We start from the raw sequence: 21,218 nt of genomic DNA on the forward strand, positions 1-21,218 counted from the left end.
GATGAGCAGTGTCCATTGATTACCACTCTCTGTCTTCTCCCCCTCAACCACCCCTTTATCCATAGCAGCAACTTGCCTCCAATGCCACACTGCTCCAATTTGTGCAGCAGTCTTCCATGTGCAACAGTATCAAAAGCCTTTCTAAGATCCAAGTATATAATATCAAAGTTATTCCCTGCATCCAGTTCTTTTGTGACTGCATCATAGTATCCAATCAAATTGGTCAGGCAAGACTTCCCCTTAACAAAACCATGCTGTGTCCTAGCTATAACTGAAGTCTTGTCTAGATGATCCTGCAGTGCTTCTTTCACCAGTGCCTCCATTAATTTTCCGGGAACAGAAGTTAAACTCACAGGTCTATAATTACTTGTGTCAGCTTTTGATCCCCCTTTGTGAATTGGGGTCACATTTGCACATCTCCAGTCAATGGGTACCTCCCCTGAGTCCAAGGAAGCTCTCATAATTATGGCTAAGGGTTTGCTTACCTCCTTTGCTGCCTCCTTTAATATAACTGGATAGATCCCATCCACCCCAGGTGCCTTTCTTGTGTTTATCTTCAACAATTTCTCCTCCACTTTGCTCTCAGTTATTACAAGATTCTCTAGCTTACTGCTAGAGTTGAATACACCTCTGGCATTCCCCTCGCTGAATAACTCCTCATGTGTGAATGTCGATGCAAAATATTCATTTAGTTTGTTAGCTACCCGAGCAGGGTCATCAACAGTTAACCCATCGATCTCAAGTGGACCAATCTGATTCATCCCCTTCCTTCTAGAGTTTACATAAGTAAAGAACTCTTTGCTGTTTTTCTTCGCATCCCTTGCCAAGGATCTCTCGTAATCTGCCTTCGCCTGCCTAACCTCCTTTGTAACTTGGTTACAGATCAACTTGTATCTATCATAGGCGTCCGTGTCACGTGTTAATTTGTATGTATCCCATGCATTTTTCTTCTCTGCCATATGCCTCATTAGTTCATCTGACAACCATTTAGGCCTAAACCTTGAACAATATTTCTTAGTTGGTATGTAAAGCCTAGTAGCTTCCACGATAAGTTCTTTGAATGCTTCCCATTTTGAATTTGCTGTTGGCAATATCATCAGTTGATCCCACTGTATAGAATTTAAATACTGTCTCAGTCCATTGTAGTCGCCTTTACGAAAGCAATACCCCTTCCCTTTACCCCTAATGGTAGTTACCTCTTTGAGTAACTCCCACTTCAGCACACTGTGATCACTGCCACCAAGTGGTTCATTTATCTGCAGATTCTTAATGCACGAAGAATCACTACTGATAATCAAATCAAGAGTATTACTCCCTCTAGTTGCCTCCCGGACATGCTGATGTAGAAAACAATCATCCAATAAATCCACAAAAGCCTTGCTACTGTGTGAGTGACCAGCCCCCAAATTCCAGTCAATATCTGGGAAATTAAAATCCCCCATTATAAGACTCTCTGATTTACTGGCCCACTCTATTTCTCCGAACAGTTTCTTATTATACTCATCAGAGTCATTAGGCCTATAGCACACTCCTACTCTCAATTTTGATCTCCCAATGCTTATGTCACACCAAACTGACTCGACACTGCACTGTCCAGCGATGTCGACTGGCTTCACTTCCTTGGATTTTATGTGTTTTTTAACTAATAGCATAACCCCTCCTCCCTTCCTATCCTGTCTATCCTTTCTGTAGACATTGTACTCCCCAAATTCCAGTTCTGCAATTCTTATATCTGTGTGACACCACGTCTCTGAAATCCCCACAATATCTGCCTTTGATGTTTTGAGCAATACCTCAAATTCATCAAATATTGTCAATGCAAATCTTGCTTCTAATTGAATCTCTTCCTTTAAATATCATCACTTTTGTCTTTGAAGTTGAAATTTCCATATGAAATGATTTTGCTATTTTGTTTAATGAGAAGATGGCTTTCTGCAATGAGTTCTCGTGTTTTCTTCTATTAGAACCTGGTCATCAACGAAAAGTAGTGTGTCTATTCTTGCTTTGTGGCTAATTCTGTGCCTATCTTGGAGATTTTTCTCCATTCTCTTATAATATTATTTACATAAATGTCAAATAGAAGCGGGGACAGTCACATCCCTGTCACACTCCTGTATTTATTGTCTTCAGTTCAGTTGTGATTCAATCTTAATTGTTATTCTGTTATTTTTATAGATATTGAGGATGGCCAATCAACTGATTTGGTATAATGTCTTCTTTTAAGATTTCGAATAGTTTTGTTTGGTTCACTTTGTCAAACCTTATTTTGGATTGTATGAATAAGATATGGATTTCCAAATTAAACTCTTCTTTTTTTCTATCAGAAGCTTGAGTGTGAAGTAAGTATCTGCACATGATCTTCCCCTCCTGAACCTGTTTTGCTCTTCTTCAAAGATGTTTTTGTAGTATTTATTAAATTACAATTTTAAAAGGCTTGAGTATACTTTATATTCTAAGTTTAGGAGACTGATTCCTCTGTATTTATTGCAGTCATTTATGTTGCCTTTTTTTGAAAATTGGCACTACAATTTTTTCCTTTGGATTTGATGAGCTCTATGTTAATTCCATCATTGCCTGTACACATTTTGGTTTTACTATTTTTAAGCAGTTTCCAGTCCTTCATTAGTGAATGCTTCTATTATATTATTGTTAGATGTTGTTTTATTTATGAGAGGATCAGCTATGGTCCATAGGTTGAGCCAGTCTAATGGTATTGTGTTAATTTTGGCTATTTCCTTGAAGTTATTGTTCATTTGTCTTTATTACTTTGTATGCTTTGGTATGTGGCTTATTAATGACTTATTAATAACTATTTTATTTATGTATTTTCACATTATTTATTTATTATTTTTTTATTTTATTTTATTTTTTTTTTTTTTTTGATGCTATCTATTCTTGCTTCCTTGCATTATTTAGCATTACTAATAATGCTTCAGTTTGAGAAACTGAAGCATGGGCATTTCTGGCACCCTAGAACTTCATCTATATATTCTTTTGAACAGTTTATTATCCGAGATATGAACAATTCAGTATGAAGAATCTCTGATGTGGGGTTTACTTAAAGACATAACTACCATCAGGAGTAAAGGGAAGGGTTTTTACTTCTGTAAAGGTGAATACAGTGGGACCAACTGATGATGTTACCAACAGCAAATTCTAAATGGAATTTACTGCTGGTAATATTCAAGAAATTAACCTTGGAAGCTACTAGGCTTTTCATACCAACTAAGAAATACTGTTCAGGGTTTAGGCCTAAATGGATGTCAGATGAACTAATGAGACTTGTGCCAGAGAATAAAAATGTATATAATGCATATAAACTATCAGCTAACACAGAAGCCAATGGTAGATATAAGCTTGTCTGTAATCAAGCCACAGAGCAGGTTAGGCAAGTGAAGGCAGATTACAAGAAATCATTGGAAAAGTTTGCAAAGACTTCTTTACTTATATAAACTCTAGAAGGAAGGGGATGAATCAAATTGGTCCACTTGATATTTTGGTTCAACTATTGATGATCCTGCTCAGGTAGCTAATAAACTGAATGAGTATTTTGCATCTATATTCACACATGAGGAGATATTTAAGGAGGGGAATGCCAGTAGTTTATCAACACCTCTAACAGGAAACTAAATGATTTTGTAATAACTGAGAGCAAGGTGGAGGAGAAATTGTTGAATTAAACGTAAGAAAGGCATCTGGGGTGGATGGGATCTATCCAGTTATCTTAAAGGAGGGGACAAAGGAAGCAAACAAACCCTTAGCCATAATTATGAGAGCATCCTTGGGCACAGGGAAGTCCCCACGGACTGGAGATTTACAGATGTATCCACAATTCACAAAGGGTGACACAAGTAATTAGAGACCTGTTAGTTTAATTTCTGTTCACAGGAAAATAATGGAGTCATTGCAGGATCATCTAGACAAGACTGTAGTAATAATTCAGACACAACATGGGTTTGTTAAAGGGAAGTCTTGTCTGACCAGTTTTATTGGATGCTGTGATGCAGTTACAAAGGAACTGTAGACAAAAAAATAATTTTGATATTATTGGTTTCCTGAAATCCAAGTATGTACTTGGATTTCAGGAAAGCTTTTGATACTGTTGCACATAGAAGACTGCTGTACAAATTGGAGCAGTATGTCATTAAGGACAAGCTGCTACATTGCTTTTTTTTTTTTTTTTTTTTTTTACATTTTTATTAACAAGTGGCCTGTTGCCAGAAACTGGCAAATCTGCAATATAACACAGACACATGTGTTATATTATATACAAAGTCATGTTAATTACAATGCCATAAAGTGAAATGAGCATATAACGTGTGCATACAAAAAATCACATCAAAAATATAAATTGTGGCACAAGGAACTAAAAGACAAGCACATCGCACAATGAGCATGAATAAGATCAAGCGTAGCACAAGGAGCCACTGATCTTATGAAGTCAACATGAGATGAAAAATACCAGTATGGTCACAAATAACTGCATAAATTGTCCAGTAATATTTTCCTATTTACAGAGATACATGATGATCATTAACTACAAGGTCAATTACACGGTTTATTTCAGCATCCCAAACTGTTACACAGAATTCATATCAATGTCTTCTACTGTTTTCCTCAAGTTCAAGCAGTACTGATTTTCTCTAGAATAATTTTTTGGAAAAATTTTGAAAAGCCTGAAAATCTTCCTCAGTCTTAATTGAGCATAATCTCCCTCAGTCAGGTGAGCAAGATTAGGACTACCAAGTTGCTACAATGGATAAAAGGGTGGTTGAGTGAGAGAAGACAAAGGGTGGTAATCAGTGGCCACTGCTCTTTGTGAATCATGTTAGTAATGAAGCCTCCCATGGTTCGGTGTGGGGGCCTGTTTTTTTTTTTTTTTTGTGTGTTTATCAGTGATATTGATGAAAGTATATCAAGCTTAATGTTGAAGTTTGCAGATGATACAAATGTTGGCAGTGTTGTTAATGACAGAATGCTACTACAACGGGATCTAGAAAAGTTGAGCAGGAGGGCTGAGAAGTGGCAATTGAAGTTTTACATTGGCAAATGCAAAGTACTGCAGGGTAGCAGTAACCCCAGAGAAACATACAACTGTGTGAGCTTACACTCAAGGTAGTGTGAAATGAAAGAGACCTTGGGGGTAATTGTGCAGTCAGATATGAACTTTTCTGAGCGGTGCGCACAGGCAGCCAGAGCAGCTCGTGGGGTCTTGTCAATGATATACAAGAATTTTACTAGTAAGGATAAGGAGGTGATTATACCTTTGCATAAGGCAATGATCAGGCCACACCTTCAGTACTGTGTACAGTATACGGATCTGGAGACATCATTTTAGGATGTAGAGTTGCTAGAACGAGTACAGAGAAGGGCAACAAGATTGGTGAGGTGAAAATGAAGGCAGTTCTCTTACCAAGAAAGGCTTAAGTTCTTCAAATTACTGCATCTGGAGAACTAGGCACCTGCGAGGTGAATCTGATTGAGGTGTATAAGGTCTTGAATGGGTTGACCAGGCTCAGTGCTGATGGTATTCTTCCTCTTGCACAGATTATAAACCTGAGGGAGCATAAATTCAAATTGAGGAAAGGCGGTTGTAGAATAGATGTGTGGAAATTTGCATTTAGCCAGCAGATAATTGATTGCTGGAACAAACTTCCATCTGTTGTTGTGGAAGTTGATAGCTTAAATAAAAAAAAAATCAAGGAAGAACTGGACAAAATTTTAAAGCAAATGAATATGTGGAATGGTGTTTTTTTTTTTTTTTTTTTTGGCTGGTGCTGTATAAGCTTGCTTGTACAACATCATATGCCTCTACTAATTCAATTCAAGGGAAAAATGGCCTTGTTAATTTTAAGAAATGCCATTGAAACATTCATACCAGTTTCTCTCATTTATTATTTTTTTTCAATATTTTTAATTCAGTGTATCAAATCATTATTAATAGATTACCATTTTCCATTCACTTAGAAAGCTAAAAATATATTTTTTTTTTATATTTAAAACAAAAAGGACTGTCTCACAGATGCCATACATATATTTGTTAAATTGAAGTCATGCGTGGTGGAAAGTTCATTAAGAAATTTAAATCCTACTAGTTGCAGAAAAAGATAATTCTGATTCCATATAATTTAATAATTATTTTATAATTTTATTATTATTGCTTAATTCTGGCCCAAAAGTGTATCTTTACTTTCCGTATTCACCATGTTTTGTCATTTTGTTCCTAGATGTGAAGAGAGGGAGAGTGGTATTAACTCTGTTTAATGGCTGTATATTTTTATGGTAGTACTTTTGTACATGATGTCAGCAAAATTCTGGGATTTAATATAGAGTGGAAAACCATTTCAGGATGAGGAATATTCTCCAAGAAATAGAACACTAAATACCATTGAATAAAAGCCTGTGAACTGTTCTAAGAACACTCAACATTTTTAACTATGAAGAAGACCACTCAGATTTGTCAAGAAAATTGCAAAATCTCCCATTTGTTATTTTTTATCATCACAAAGAATTAACAGAGGAAGAGGAGAAAACTGAAAAGTGGGAATTAAGAATTAAAGTGATGTCCGAGATTGTAGATTTATTGGTCAGCTTAAATTATTGATTCATCTTCAAAAACTGTGTTTGCCTGAATGATGATTGTGAAAATAATCTATAAATATGATTTATTTTTCAAAAGCAACGTATTTTAACGAGGTTATTGACATAGGAAAGTCCTTTATTATGTAATGAGTAGTTGTTTGAAGTAGAATATTCAGGAATATATCTGTCTCCAATTATTTTAGGTTTTAAATAACACTAGTCAACAAAATTAAACTTTTTTCCCCATTGAATATATAAACACTGAAACAGGTGGGTATATGGGATGTGTTAGAGTAATTAAGAATAAGAATAGGTGCATGTATACTTGCATGTATACCAATGCTAGAAGTATAGTAAATAAATTTGATGAATTTGAAGTGTTGGTCAAGACGTCAAAGGCGGATATTGTTGGGATATCAGAGACGTGGTGTCACACAGATATAAGGAATGCCGAACTGGAATTTGGGGAGTACAATGTATACAGAAAGTATAGACAGGATAGGAAGGGAGGAGGTGTTATGCTGTTAATAAAGAAAAACATAAAATCAAAGGAAGTGCATCCAGTTGATATAGATGAACAGTGCACTGTTGAGTCAGTTTGCTGTGACATAAGCACTGCGAAAGCAAAAATAAGAGTAGGAGTGTGTTATAGGCCTAATGACTTGAATAAGTACAATGAACAATTGTACAGAGAAATAGTGGGCTAGTAAATCGGAATGTCTTATAATGGGGGATTTTAACTTCCCAGATATTGACTGGAACTTGTGGGTTGGGCACTCACACACTAGTCAGACTTTTGTGGATTTATTGGATGATTATTTTCTGCAGCAGCATGTTCGAGAGGCAACCAGAGAAAGTAATACTCTTGATCTGGTTATCAGCAGTGATCATTCATGTATTAGGAATTTGCAGATAAAAGAACCACTAGGTGGCAGTGATCACAGTGTACTGACGTGGGATTTACTTAAAGATTTAACTACTATCAGGGGTAAAGAAAAGGATTTTTGCTTCCGTAAAGGCGAGTACAGTGGTCTCCGACAGTTTTTAAATTCTGTACAGTGGGGTCAACTGACGATGTTACCAACAGTAAATTCTAAGTGGGAAGCATTCAAGGAATTAATCGTGGAAGCTACTAAAAGGTTCATACCTATTAAGAAATATTGTTCAAGGTTTAGGCCTAAATGGTTGTCAAATGAACTAATGAGACTCGTAACAGAGAAGAAAAATGCATGGGATGCATATAAATTATCAAGTGACTCAGAAGCATATGGCAGATATAAGTTAATCTGTAATCAGGTCACAAAGGAGGTTAGGCAGGCGAAGGCAAATTACGAGAAATCCTTGGCAAAAGATGCTAAGAAAAACAGCAAGGATTTCTTTACTTATATAAACTCTAAAAGGAAGGGGATGAATCTGATCGGTCCACTTGTCATCGATGGTTCGACTGTTGATGATCCTGCTCAGATAGCAAACAAACTGAATGAGTATTTTGCATCTCCATTCACACGTGAGGAATTATTAAGGTTTGAAAATGGCAGAAGGTTATCAAATTGTAGCAAGATACTTAATGATTTTGTAATAACCGAGAGCAAAGTGGAAGAGAAATTGTTGAAGTTAAACGTAAGAAAAGCACCTGGGGTGGATGGTATCTATCCAGTTATATTAAAGGAGACGGCAAAGCAACTAAGCAAACCCTTAGCCATAATTATGAGAGCATCCTTGGACTCAGGGGAGGTTCCCACGGACTGGAGATGTGCAAATGTATCCCCAATTCACAAAGGGGGATCGAAGGGTGACACGAGTAATTACAGACCAGTTAGTTTAACTTCTGTTCCGGTTAAAATAATGGAGTCGCTGGTTAAGGATGCATTGCAGGATCATCTAGACAAGACTGCAGCAATAATTCAGACACAGTATGGGTTTGTTAAGGGAAAGTCTTGTCTGACCAATTTGATAGGATATTATGATGTGGTTACAAAGGAACTAGATGCGAAAAATAATTTTGATATCATATATTTGGATTTCAGGAAAGCTTTTGACACTGTTGCGCATGGAAGACTATTGTACAAATTGGAGCAGAATGGTATTAAGGGTACGTTGCTACAATGGATAAAAGGATGGTTAAGTGCTAGAAGACAGAGGGTAGTAATCAATGGGTGCTGCTCTTCTTGGACTAATGTTATTAGTGGAGTCCCACAGGGTTCGGTGTTAGGTCCACTTTTGTTTTGTATATTTATCAATGATATTGATGAAGGTATATCAGGCTTAATGTCAAAGTTTGCAGATGATATAAAGGTTGGCAGGGTTGTTAATGACAGTAATGGCAGTGTGCTACTGCAACAGGATCTAGATAATTTGGGCGGATGGGCTAAGAAGTGGCAACTGAAGTTTAACCTTGACAAATGCAAAGTACCACATATGGGTAGAAGTAACCCCAGAGAAACGTACCAACTGTGTGGTACTACACTTAAGGTGGTAGAAAATGAAAAAGACCTGGGAGTAATTGTGCAGGCAGATATGAAGTTTTCTGAGCAATGCAGACAGGCTGCCAGGGCAGGTCATGGGGTTTTGTCAATGATATATAGGAATTTTGCTAGCAGGGAAAAGGAGGTGATTATCCCTCTGTATAAGGCAATGGTCAGGCCACGGCTTGAGTACTGCGTACAGGTCTGGAGGCCTCATTTTAGGAAGGATGTAGATTTACTTGAGCGTGTACAGAGAAGGGCAACAAGATTGGTGAGGGGAATGAAGGGATCCTCTTACCAAGAGAGGCTTAAGTTCTGCAAATTGCAGTGGCTGGAGACTAGGCACCTGCGCAGTGATCTGATTGAGGTATATAAGGCCTTGAATGGGTTGAGCACGCTGAATTCTGATGGGATCCTTACACTTGTTCAGATTACGAATCTAAGGGAGCATAAATTCAAATTAAGAAAAGACAGATGTAGAATAGATGTGCGGAAATTTTCCTTTAGCCAACGGGTGTTTAATTGCTGGAACAAACTTTCATCTGTCGTTGTGGAAGTTGGTAGGTTGAATAAATTTAAGGAGGAACTGGACAGGCATTTGGAGGGAATGGTGTGATTTTTTTTTTTTTTTTTGGCTGATGCTGCATAAGCTCATATATTTGCTTTCTTGCATCACATGCCACTACTACTACTACTAACACATGTTCTAAAGTTTGCACGCTGATTTCAAACATGTTCTCAATATTTTCTAGCATGTTTGATAAGCATTTGTGTTACTGTGATTGATTATGATGATTTCATTACAATACACGGTCTGGTTACATTTGCATTTTTGTTATTTATGTAGTTTAAACCCAATACACTTTATTCACATAGATAAAATAATACATTAAACTATTGTAAAATAAAGATATGTACAATTTAAAAAATAGTGCAGATGATTTCCTTTAGTACACTTTGTCTGGAATGTTTATGCCTTTGTCAGTACAACATCCAGCATTAGTCTGCCAACATGCCTTTGTTCCAGAAATCTTAGTAGTCGTTTTTTTCAATGACTTAATCTTTTAATGGAATCGTTCTCCCTACTCTCATTCACTGTGCCAAGGTTTTAGGGAAACAAGTCTAGATGCAAATGCAGGAAATGAAGTTTGAGCGACATCCCATTTCTTTATGTGTATTGAGCAGTTTCTGATCTCCATCTTTGTTTGCAGATGTTCTGCAACTACCGAAGAAGTTTCCACAATTCCATTTTGAAGCCTTGCATGCCTTTAGTTCAAATCTATTACACTGATGCATTTTTCATCCTGCACATGCCTTCTGATTGAGGCTTGACAAAGATTTCTCTTTCACAGCAGTGAACTTTAGAAATTTCTCCCATTAAGTAATGAAATCCTTCTGAATAATCTTATCTATTGCTTTCACAAAACTCTTCATTAGGCCAAGTTTAATGTGAGGAAAGAGAGAGATGGAAGAAAATCTTCATTGGACCCACTAATAGAACATGTTACACACAAGTGCTTCTTTGAATCAAGTCACATTAATGCAGTAGAACAGCTGTCCCACAGGCATAGGAAACAATGATATTTCTTAAACCATTCTTGTATGCCCATTAACATACCAATAACTTTGGAAGGAAAATGTGGTTGCTGCGGATGAGAGATGTACTGAATTGCTTTGAGTAGTGTCTTCATGTTATAGTATGTGTCCTTTAGATAAACATGGAATGGAATGGATGGCTTTAAGTTCTCATTGTGCAAAAGAGAGAGAGAGAGAGAGAGAGAGAGCAGCTTTCAAAACTTGCTCTAAGGAGTCAATGAACATTCATCGTTCAGATGTGAACTTATAACAATTCCCTGAAAACACTATTGATATCATGGCAGTAGCGGAGCAAACCATTTACGTAAAGAATATCTTCAGAATTTGATTTCGTTTTTGATAGTGAGGCAGTTTGACATTCTTCTTGACCAAGTACTTCTACTTTAGTCTTGAGATGAGAAATCCATCTTTATCTTTGTAGAGGGGTCTAAGTTCTCAGGTTTCTGCCAATCATACCTTCATTGTAGTCCTAAAGAATCTGTCTGTGCTGTGTAGGTACCAGAATTGGCATACTGTCATGTGAGGGAGTGATCTAATCACTGAATCCTGGTTTGGTTAAATAATCTTTTGCATTTTCTTTGCTGAGAATCCGTTTATGTTCATATTATAAATGTAATAGTCACCATCTTGGCTCCCACCACATCATGGTTACGACAAATGGCATCACCTTTTTCTCTTTGTTCTCCTGGTCATGTAAACCATTCAAAGAACTAGAAAAAAGTGCTGTGCCCATTCTTTATTCTGATCACATAGAGGAGACAGCCAGAGTATATAACTAGTAAATTTTCCAAATATCCATCTTGGTTGGACACCGTTTAATTTGGAAAGAGTTGAATTTGAGGTGATTTCTACACTTTTTTTTTTTTTTTTTTTTTTTTAAATCCATGTTATAAAAAAATACTTGTTGACTGTGCAATTTAATCTAATCAAGAAATTTAGCAGAAAAGAACTAAAAAGAAAAATTAACCAAATTTATTAAGATATATGACTGCTTGGTAATGGATGAAATCATATACAAGAGATATTACAAATTTGTGGCTCATATTTACACTATTCGATAGAGATATCTTGAAATTTTTAATAAAGAAAGCATGACGAAAAAATTCAAAAGCACAAGTTACTCCTGGGTGAACAGAATCATTTTAGAGTGACGGTAAGAGCAAAAAGGGAAATGGAATTCAAAATGATCATCATTGGCCATCAAATTATTTATTGAGGAAAAGTTTGGTACTTAGACTTTTACATAAATAAGCATGGCAATATCACCAACACCACTAGAATCCCAATCCCATCTACAAGTTGAATATAGTATAAGGAGAGAAGTTAGAATCTTGTGTATTAATAGACAGACAGTGGAATGTTGAATTTCCATAAAAGTATGAGGGGTTTTCTTGAAATTCCTTCACAAAATTTAGAGAAGAAGAATTCTTTATTGCATACAAAAAGCATACACAATACTCTTCACAGCTACAAGCCAGGGGTTAAGTGCTTCTATATCAGGGATTTAGTGCTTCTGTATCATAATAGTGATCAATAAGAGCAATTCCCAGCTTGTGGTCTACAGAATATGCTGAATATTTATTTCTGCATTTGCTCTGTAATTGACTTTTATACCAAAATATTTCAGTTTGATAAATATTAGAAGAAAGTTTGAGATTGCCAATTTGTATAGGACAAACATTAATCCAGGGGTATCCAACCCACGGGCTGTGTGTGGCCTACAGCCATATAGGCAGCCTTCAAGTGCTATATGCCTCCCCCCCCTCCAAAGTTTAAAACTACCATGTCACAAAATATAGTTTTATATTGATTTCTGAAAATATCTACTTTTAATAATATTCGATTTTGCCCTATTGTTTTCTCGCATTTTATGTATCTTCTTCAGAATTTGGCAATATTATAATAATCGTCTAACAGGAATGTTATTAGTATTATGTAATAATTGGTGGATTTTTGTATTTAATTTATAAATGTGAGCCACTGTTTATGTGGCCTACAACCTTCAGCATTATAACTGTTTGGTTCCTTTGCCCCTCGTGTAATCTCCAAGTAGAATTGCTCGGTAAATAAGTTGAAACAAAAGTATGGTTATAAAAAGTTTTGTACATTAATTTGATTTATACCATGTTTAGACATTTTCTTGAGATAGTTCAGTTTGTTTTATTAACTAAATACTTTCTTAATTTGAACACTTACTAAATAGAAATTTGTTCTTTTACTGGTTTTTTTCTAAGTAAGTTAAAACGAAGACTGAAATTGAACCATTCATATGATAGACTGTTGGTGATCATATGGCAGTTGTGGTAAACATCTCACAATCAGTGAAATGAACTACAGTAGACTTTCAGAATAACAGCACCTTAGGGGATTCAAGGTGCCGTTATTTCAATTTTTCTATTATCTAGAAAGTTTTTTATTTTTAATATATGCAGAAATAATGAGGCTAAATAAGAAATAAAGAGATTGAGAATGCAATTTTATTAACTGCATAAAAAACATAAACATGAATGTTATATTCTGCCATTAATACACTACTGCTTATGCCTCCTTCTATTTTAGTTATTATATCAGGTTTAGTCTCTGCAGGTAGCACAGTGATATTGTCCCTATCATACCCACACCGGATGGAAAAGGCCCGTTTCGAATCCTGTCGATGACATGAGGAACTTTATGGGCATTTTTCATTTTGTGGCTGAGTTAGTTGGTCTCAGGCATAGATAGCAAGGTTTACCCCCCCCCCCAGAAACTGTTTTTTTTTTTTTTTTTTTCCATCCACCAAAACAGGCAAATCGACCAGAGAACATATGCAGTTTATAAACACAATGCATGTGTATATATGAATTAACTTTCTGGGTGATCCTAATGTAATAATAGTTTGGATTATATCAGGTTTGTCACTAAGCTTTAATGTTCTTCTCTGTATAAGGTTTATTAATTTTAGGAGCTATAGTGAGGGATTTTTAATTTAAAATAAATGGAAAACAGCAGTATAAGCTGTGATATCAGTGAGAATTCACTTTCAAAATGGCGAATGTAAACAAATACAGTAATCACATGACTTGCCGTTTTCTTTTTTTGGCACTGCAAGACATCTGCACTGTATGTAAACATCCAGTCTCAATGTGCCATTAGCTCTGTTCCACTATTTTGGGTGCCATTATTTCAACAGTCTACTGTATATCTATTACAATAATAAAGCAAGATTAAAAGATAATCCTTCAATTGTTTGAGATTAATGGCTGGGGGGGGCGTCAATTTACCCAAATTTAACTTAAGGATGAAATGAAGGTTGCTAAAAATTGCAAACATAATGCCTTTTTACTAATGCACAGATAATTACATTTATTACAGTTTTCTTCTGAAGATTGTTTTGGCATGAATACTATATAAATATTGCAATTTATGTCTCAACTTTAAAAATTTTCATTTTAAAATAATATTGCAATAACATAAATTTTTGTATGTTATACAGTTATCTGTTCAGCAAATCGATGCTATGGGGTCCATGAGCCAAAAAAAAAGGTTAAAGTGCTGGTCTACAAGTACAGGATTCTGACATCTGAATGCTGATTGATATAAAGCACTGACCTTGGTCCGTACATTTAATAACTCTTTAATAGCTTTTGTCATAGACATTTAAATATATGGTAATTGTCGGTGATTGCATGTTTCAATCTAGGAAGGTTATTTTATTGTCTAAACTGTGTGTGTGTTCTGTTCTTTTTTTTTTTTTTTTTTTTTTTTTGTACATGTAAGATTAAGTTCTCAGGATATATTTTCATGGAGCTAAACTGGGTTGTTAATAAAACTAATAAATCAGAACGTTGATTTTTATTGCATCCCAAGTGGTAAGTAATAATGCTTTTCACAGTTGCATGGCTAAGGATTTCACAAAGTTCCATTCCACATTAAGAAAATGGTTGTGTATTTGGTACTTGGCGGGGAGAGGAGGATATCACTGATTATGCATGTCTGCAAAATTTGATAATGCCAGGTATGGCTGATTTTGGGGAGGAGGGTGAATTGCATGAAGCAGGGCCAGATCAAGGAACTGGATGTCTCTTGATCAAGTGAGAAAAGAAGCCATTGCTCAGAACGATAAAACAATAATATAAATATTTAAATTTGAGTATTAAAATTATACTGATGAAATTAAGATAATTTTATATTAAACATTAATAGAAGAAAATTAATGAGGAACATGCTATGAACAAAAAAAGTGGGAGAATTTAACTGTTGAGAAATAGGTTTATACTGAATAAGAAACATTTCACTACCATTAATGTTTAAAGGAAAGTGTAACTTATTCTTCTAAAAATTCAATTGGACAAGTTGCTTCTCTGCTATGCCCAGAGGCGGACTGGGTCAAGAATTCTTACTGGGGAAAACTTGTAGCGGCCTCATACTAGTGTTTAGGACCAAAATCATACCTGCCGCCTTTGGCCCACTGGGGTTTCCCAGTAAGTCCTATGGCCAGTCCACCTCTGTCTATGCCCATTGGAAAAATCTGTCGATCACTGTGATGTCTCTCATTGGATGCTAATTAGGACCAACAGCTACCTTTTGAGGAAACTTGAAGAGCAGGTAGGCAAAAGCATCAGGTTTATGCTCTGCTTCGTTTTGCAGTGGCTTTTTAGTGGCAAATTTTTATTGAAGGGATTGTGTTTGCGAATTGAGGAGGCTCTCAGGAAGTAAGGATTCTTGTTTTTGTTGAGAGAGAGAGAGAGAGAGAGAGAGAGAGAGAGACCGGACTGTTACGATGGGGCTCATGTCTGGGCTTTCCTACTTCTGCAGCGCCTCCGTAGCCAGGTGGGCAGGAGCAGTATTGCGTAGCACACGCTTCTTTATTAGGCTGGGGTTAGAGCCTATGACCACCAAATATGGAGGATGCAGAAAGGTCAGGGAATGACCACCGCATATCCCTGGAGCAATATGGCCTTAGTTGCTAATGCTCCTGAAAATCAGATAACAAACAAACAATACTACTTCTGCAGAAAAAAAGCAAATATCACTTGTCGTCAAACCCCCACCTGTTGGACACAGAACAGCTATGGTAGGAAGTAGCTACACTCTTTCTGAGTAAATTTTAACTACTAGTCCGGGGTACCCTATAAAAAAATAAAAGTTAAACTGTTATGTGGGATGCTTTCTAGTACTCTTGGTCCACATTTGTTAATTAGATGCCAACAATGGAAAAACATAGATACAACAAAATTGCCAAAGGAATTACTGGCAAAATTGCTTCAGTAATCACTCTAACAGTTTGGGTTGTGATTGTGTTCTTTTCCCAGATTTTTACCAACAGCCAAAGGGACTAAGCCACATAGGAGAAAAAAATAGGCAGGTAATGCTGACAACTGTGTACAGAGTAGGGTGAGGTGTTGAAGTAATTTAAAATAAACCTTTGAAAAATGGAGTTTGTGTTTGTTTGCCACTTTTACAATCTTTTAACTTATGTCTGGTAAATAAGGTATGAATATGTTAGGTCTCTTGCTGGTAATTGTAGATTTGATAAAGTATTTTTTTTTTTTTTCTTTTTCTTTTTTTTATGCTGGTTTTTTGATGATATTATTTCTGACCATATGGATTATGGTGGCAAATTCTTATTGAAGGGATTGCGTTTGCGAATCGAGGAGGCTCTCAGGAAGTAAGAATTCAGGATTCTTGTTTTTGTTGAGAGAGAGAAAGAGACCGGACTGTGTTATGATGGGGCTCATTAATGTCTATGGCTTTGATTTATTTATGTGATTAGCTTTTATTTCTGAGTGCTGGTTAACCTCCCATGCCATTAATCAGAAAGCAGTATGCTACATTCACAAATAAAGTGAAAATAGTCAATTCGTGAAAAAACTTCATCATTGACCAAAAAATAAGTACTGCTCTTGTTCAGTAGTGTGAATAGACTGAAGGGAACTATAAAATATCACCTTTGGGCTGTTGGTCAAAATTAACAAAAAAAAAAAAAAGTGGTAGTCACTCCAGGGAAGAAAGCATAATTTGATACATCTTATCTTATTCAGAATCCTTATTTTTTTTTTATTGTAAATTACCTTGTAATTTATCTTGATAGCATGTAGTTTAATTCGGTAATTTATACATTCAAAGGCAGTCACTTGTTTACCATGAATCTTTACAAGCTTGTTTTGTAAAATATAACATCGTATATTGTGACAATAAAGAACATTTTTCATTCTACTAATTGTGTGGTGTGGCTGAACCTTTCAGTAAAATTGTGTGTGAAAGTGATCAACTGATAAGCATTTCCAGAGCAGTGAATGTATTGAAAAACAATGGAGAAGCAATTTTCCTACTGAGTTTTCAGAGCTCCTAGTTAGAGCATAACCCCTTTCAACACCATGTATTATATTCACACTGGAAATTCACACACGTGTGAACTTCGGGTTATGGCACAGATTCTGTTTTTTGTGGTACATCCTCAAGGACTGTTGGCCTTTTTTTTTTTTTTTTTTTCACTCACGAGACTCCAATAAGCTGAGAGACCCACATACACAGAGTATGTGTGTCAGAAGAGCAGAATTGACTGGGGTCTGCACTGCACTCAATGCATCATAATAACTGTGAAGTTTTAGGCCAGAAACTGTGGGCTGCAACGATTAGACAGTGGAGAGGGGCAATTTGCTGCAAACTGCTGAATGTAAGATCACTTGTATACCTAAAAATGTTTTCCAGTTTAGATTCTTAGGTTTTGTTTTTCTTCAACTGTTTATTCATAATAATTTAAAAATTAATTAGCTACTCTTACATGAGTGTACACCTTACAAAAATTAAAGGTATACCTCTAATTTGCCTATAGATTCTTTTTTTGTTACAGGTATAATTGACTTCAATACAGAATTTTAATAACCTTCTTGGTGCTACTCGGTGAAACTTAGGTTTGTAAGAATATCTCTTAAATTTCCAGTTGGAATGCATGTAAACACAGTATTGTAATTTTAGGTTTCTGTGCGACCACTTTTTTGTATTATTAAAAACTTTCAAGAAATCAGTATTATTCCTGATTATCCAGGTGTGTCTGATATTACTATACTTTCTAATTTCTATACAGATACAACTCTGTGTAATGCACTTATTAATACTATTTTGTGTATCCATGAGTGTAACTATAGTTTTTTTATGTTTGCTTTTTTAGTAGACATGAGTCCTAATTTTTTTTATTGACTTCTGTTCATTCACTTGCATTACAAAAAAAAAAAAAAAAAACTTCCTCTTACATGACTAGAGGCAATAAAATTCAAAGTACTATCATGGAAATTTTGTTTTTAGTATAGATATATCAAGTAAATTTTAATTTAAAAGTGTATTAAAATGAAAATAAGTGATGCTTTTTGTTGGGACATTTTATGAAAGATGTGGTCATTTCCTGCCACACACCACTGTTCTGAGCACAGTTGAAAAACACATATCCTAAATTATATGTTTGCTTTATGTACTTTTTGGTGTGTCTTATTTTTGTGAATTAAATTGTAATTGATTTGTCAGGTGCTAATAATGCACTATTACACTAATAATAGCACTGACCTCCTACTGTTGAAGTGGTAGTAACTACCAAAATGGTAATGAATGGCAGCACTTTTATTTCAAGAAGCATTGCTCATTTGTATTGTATTACTAAGGCAAAGTAGTGTGATGTTAGTGCTTCAGTTTCAGAAATTGTGTGAAGTATAGACTTATCTTTATTGTAGAGGGCTTTAGCATGATTTAGCTGGTTATTAAATAAATTATTTTTGCAGTTTTTCTAGTTTAAATACAACCTTTTACTTGTGAAAATAAATATAATAAAAATATATTCTTGACTCAGATGTTTTTATTGAATTTGGATATATCTTAAATAAATTGGTGGCTACTGTCTGCAGTGTTAATGCCTAATTTTTGTTTGCATTATGTGGTCAATTTAGCCATGATTTCCTAATGTGAATTGTGAATAGCATCACTTGGATCATCTTGATTATTTTAAAAAAATTTTAAGAAAGGTATTAATAACAGTGACAAAAAAAATACAAAAAATGAAATCCATAGCGAAGGCCAAAATAAAAACAAGAGCCTTGTATACTTGTGTTTACACCAATGCTTAGGGGTGTAGTGAACAATGATGAATTTGAATTACTGGTTATGTCATTGAATGAGGACATTTTAGGGATGTTGGAGATATGTTGCTCAGGCATATGGGATACAGAATTTGAATATGGAGAGCCAATGTATACAGAAAACACACAGGACGGGAATGGAGGATAATACTGTTAGTTAAGAAGCACATAAAATCTAAGTCAGTGCATCCATGTGACATAAGCACTGGGAAGACAAATATGAGAGTGGAAGTGTTAAGTCAAATGACCGTGATGAGTATGATGAACAATTATACAGACAAATAGTGTGTACCAGTAAATCAGAATATCTTATAATGAGGCATTTGAACTTTCCAGATGTTGACTGGAACTTATGGATTGGTCACTCACACAGTAGTAAGATTTTTGTACGTTTATTAGATGGTTGTTTTCCTCATGCATATTAGAAAGGCAACAAGAGAAAGTAATATTATTAACTGGATTATCAGCAGTGACACATTTTGTGTATAAAGAACCTGCAAATCAAGGAACTGCTATATCGTAGTGATCATAGCATAATGATGGGAAAGGGAGGGGCTTATGCCTTTGTTAAGGTGACTACAGTAGTCTCAGACAATATTTAAATTCCATGCAGTGGTACCATCTGATGATACTTCTAAAAACAATTTCTAAATGGGAAATAATTATAGAAGCTAGGTTTTTTTCTAGGAATAACAGTACTGAATTTCGATGAACAAAAGGAAAGATGGAAGAGATATGTGGAAGAACTTTATGAAGATTCAAGCACATATACATGGGGGAATATGGTTGTAGAAGAACAAGAAAATATGCAGACAAAGATGCTTGCTTTCACCTGCTTTGTTCAATGCTTTTGCCGAAGTTATAATAAAGGAGGCACTTGCGAGTAAGAAGTGGGAGTTAAAATTGGTGAAAAGTATGTACAGGCTATTAAGTTTAGATGATTGGGCCATTCTAGCAGGTTTCTCTGCTATGCTGCAAAAAAATGATCAGAAGGCTAAATAAGAACATGCCGAAGTATTGAATGAAGATAAATATGATGAAAACAAAGGCAGTGATGATTGGTAAAATGTCAATTCCCTTCCGAATTGAGATTGATGGAGTAAGAATAGAACAGGTAGATCACTTTAGGTATCTGGGGCAGTTATTTGCACAGGACATTTCATGTCGAACTGAGATTCAAACCAGAATTGCAGTGGAAAAACAATCTTTCAAAAATAGACCGTCATTGATAACACAGAAGATGTCACAGGAAATTAGAAAGAAGTAATAATGACATATCTGGTCAGTGGCACTGTATGCAGCAGAAACATGGATCCTTACAAAGAGAGACAAAAAGAGATTTGAGGCCTTCAAGATGTGATGCTGGTGCAGGATGAAAAAAATTAAATGGACCAAGAAAGTATCAAATGTTGTTATTTGGTTTTTAGGAGCATTAGGAACAAAGGCCATATTGCTCCGGGGATATTCGGTGGTCATTTCCTGACCTTTCCGCATCCTCCGTATTTGATAGTCACGGGCTCGAACCCTGGTCTAATCAAGAAGCGTGTGCTATGCACTGTTGCTCCTGCCCACCTGGCTATGGAGGCACCATATCAAATGTGGAAGTATTAAGACGTGTCCAAGAACAAAGGAAAATTCTAGGTAGAATCAGATCAACTAGACTCATATGCGTGGACCACTTGATTCTAAATGGTGGTTTGCTTCGGAATGCCATGGAGGGGACCCTAGAGGGAGACAAAAAAATACCTTCATCGGGGCGTTGCTGGATGAAGTAGGACTTCGAAATTTCCATCTACATTCTCACATGAACAGTTTTTAGGATACCAGATATTTGACAAACTTTTGATACCAGAAGTTTATTGAATTCTGACAGAGAGCCAAATGATTTTGTGATAATGAAGACAAAAGTAGGAGAGAAATTGATGAAGCTAAAAGTGAAAAGGCTCATGGGCCACCATCTGACTTTCATGAATTCCTAAGACAAAAGTGTTTTCTTACAGTGGTTAAAAGTCTGTTGGTCCCAAACAGAATTCCTAGATCTGAAGTAGACTTCTGCATTTTCAGAAGGGTTAAGTTAAATATTATGTAGGGTTAACCTAATTATAAACGTATTTGGAGAACTAGTCCATTATCCAATTGTGCTATTCGGAGAACAACTTTTTTTGAAATAAATTAAAATTGAACAATTTTTTCAAAAAAAACAAAAGAAAAGAAAGAAAAGAAAAGGCAATATCAGTTCTTCTTGGATTGTTAAGAAAGAATAACTGTCCTTGTTTGTGGAACTGACACATGCACAAGGAAGCTTGAAATATAACATTATCTCAAGTCACATTTAGCATTTTAATAATTCCTCGTAACTGTGCTATATGGGAGAGAATATTCAGCCGGGTAAACAAAAAAAATAAATAAAATAAACTGGATTAGATCTTCTCTTTTTGGCAAAGCATTGAAAATGCTCTTGATGGCCGAG

The 21,218-nt window shown here is 35.6% G+C and overlaps 1 protein-coding gene across 7 annotated transcripts in view; it reads left to right on the forward strand.

The window, feature by feature from the left end:
• LOC150078499 (lysine-specific demethylase RAD23A-like) overlaps positions 1-21,218 on the forward strand; it is a 280,618-nt gene that overhangs the window by 34,503 nt on the left and 224,897 nt on the right. For 2 of the 7 annotated variants that reach the window (XM_090385149.1, XM_090385151.1), the window contains exon 2: positions 14,116-14,235. The exons of 4 other annotated variants lie outside the window; for them this stretch is intronic. The gene's annotated coding sequence lies outside the window, so the exon portion shown is untranslated. Of the gene's footprint in view, positions 1-14,115; positions 14,240-21,218 lie in introns of all 7 variants that reach the window. One more of the 7 variants, XM_090385152.1, reaches the window with a different exon arrangement.

This window comes from Mastigoproctus giganteus, chromosome 11 (genome assembly GCF_048544385.1).
Source record: "Mastigoproctus giganteus isolate SK-2022 chromosome 11, ASM4854438v1, whole genome shotgun sequence".
Lineage (NCBI taxonomy): Eukaryota > Metazoa > Arthropoda > Arachnida > Uropygi > Thelyphonidae > Mastigoproctus > Mastigoproctus giganteus.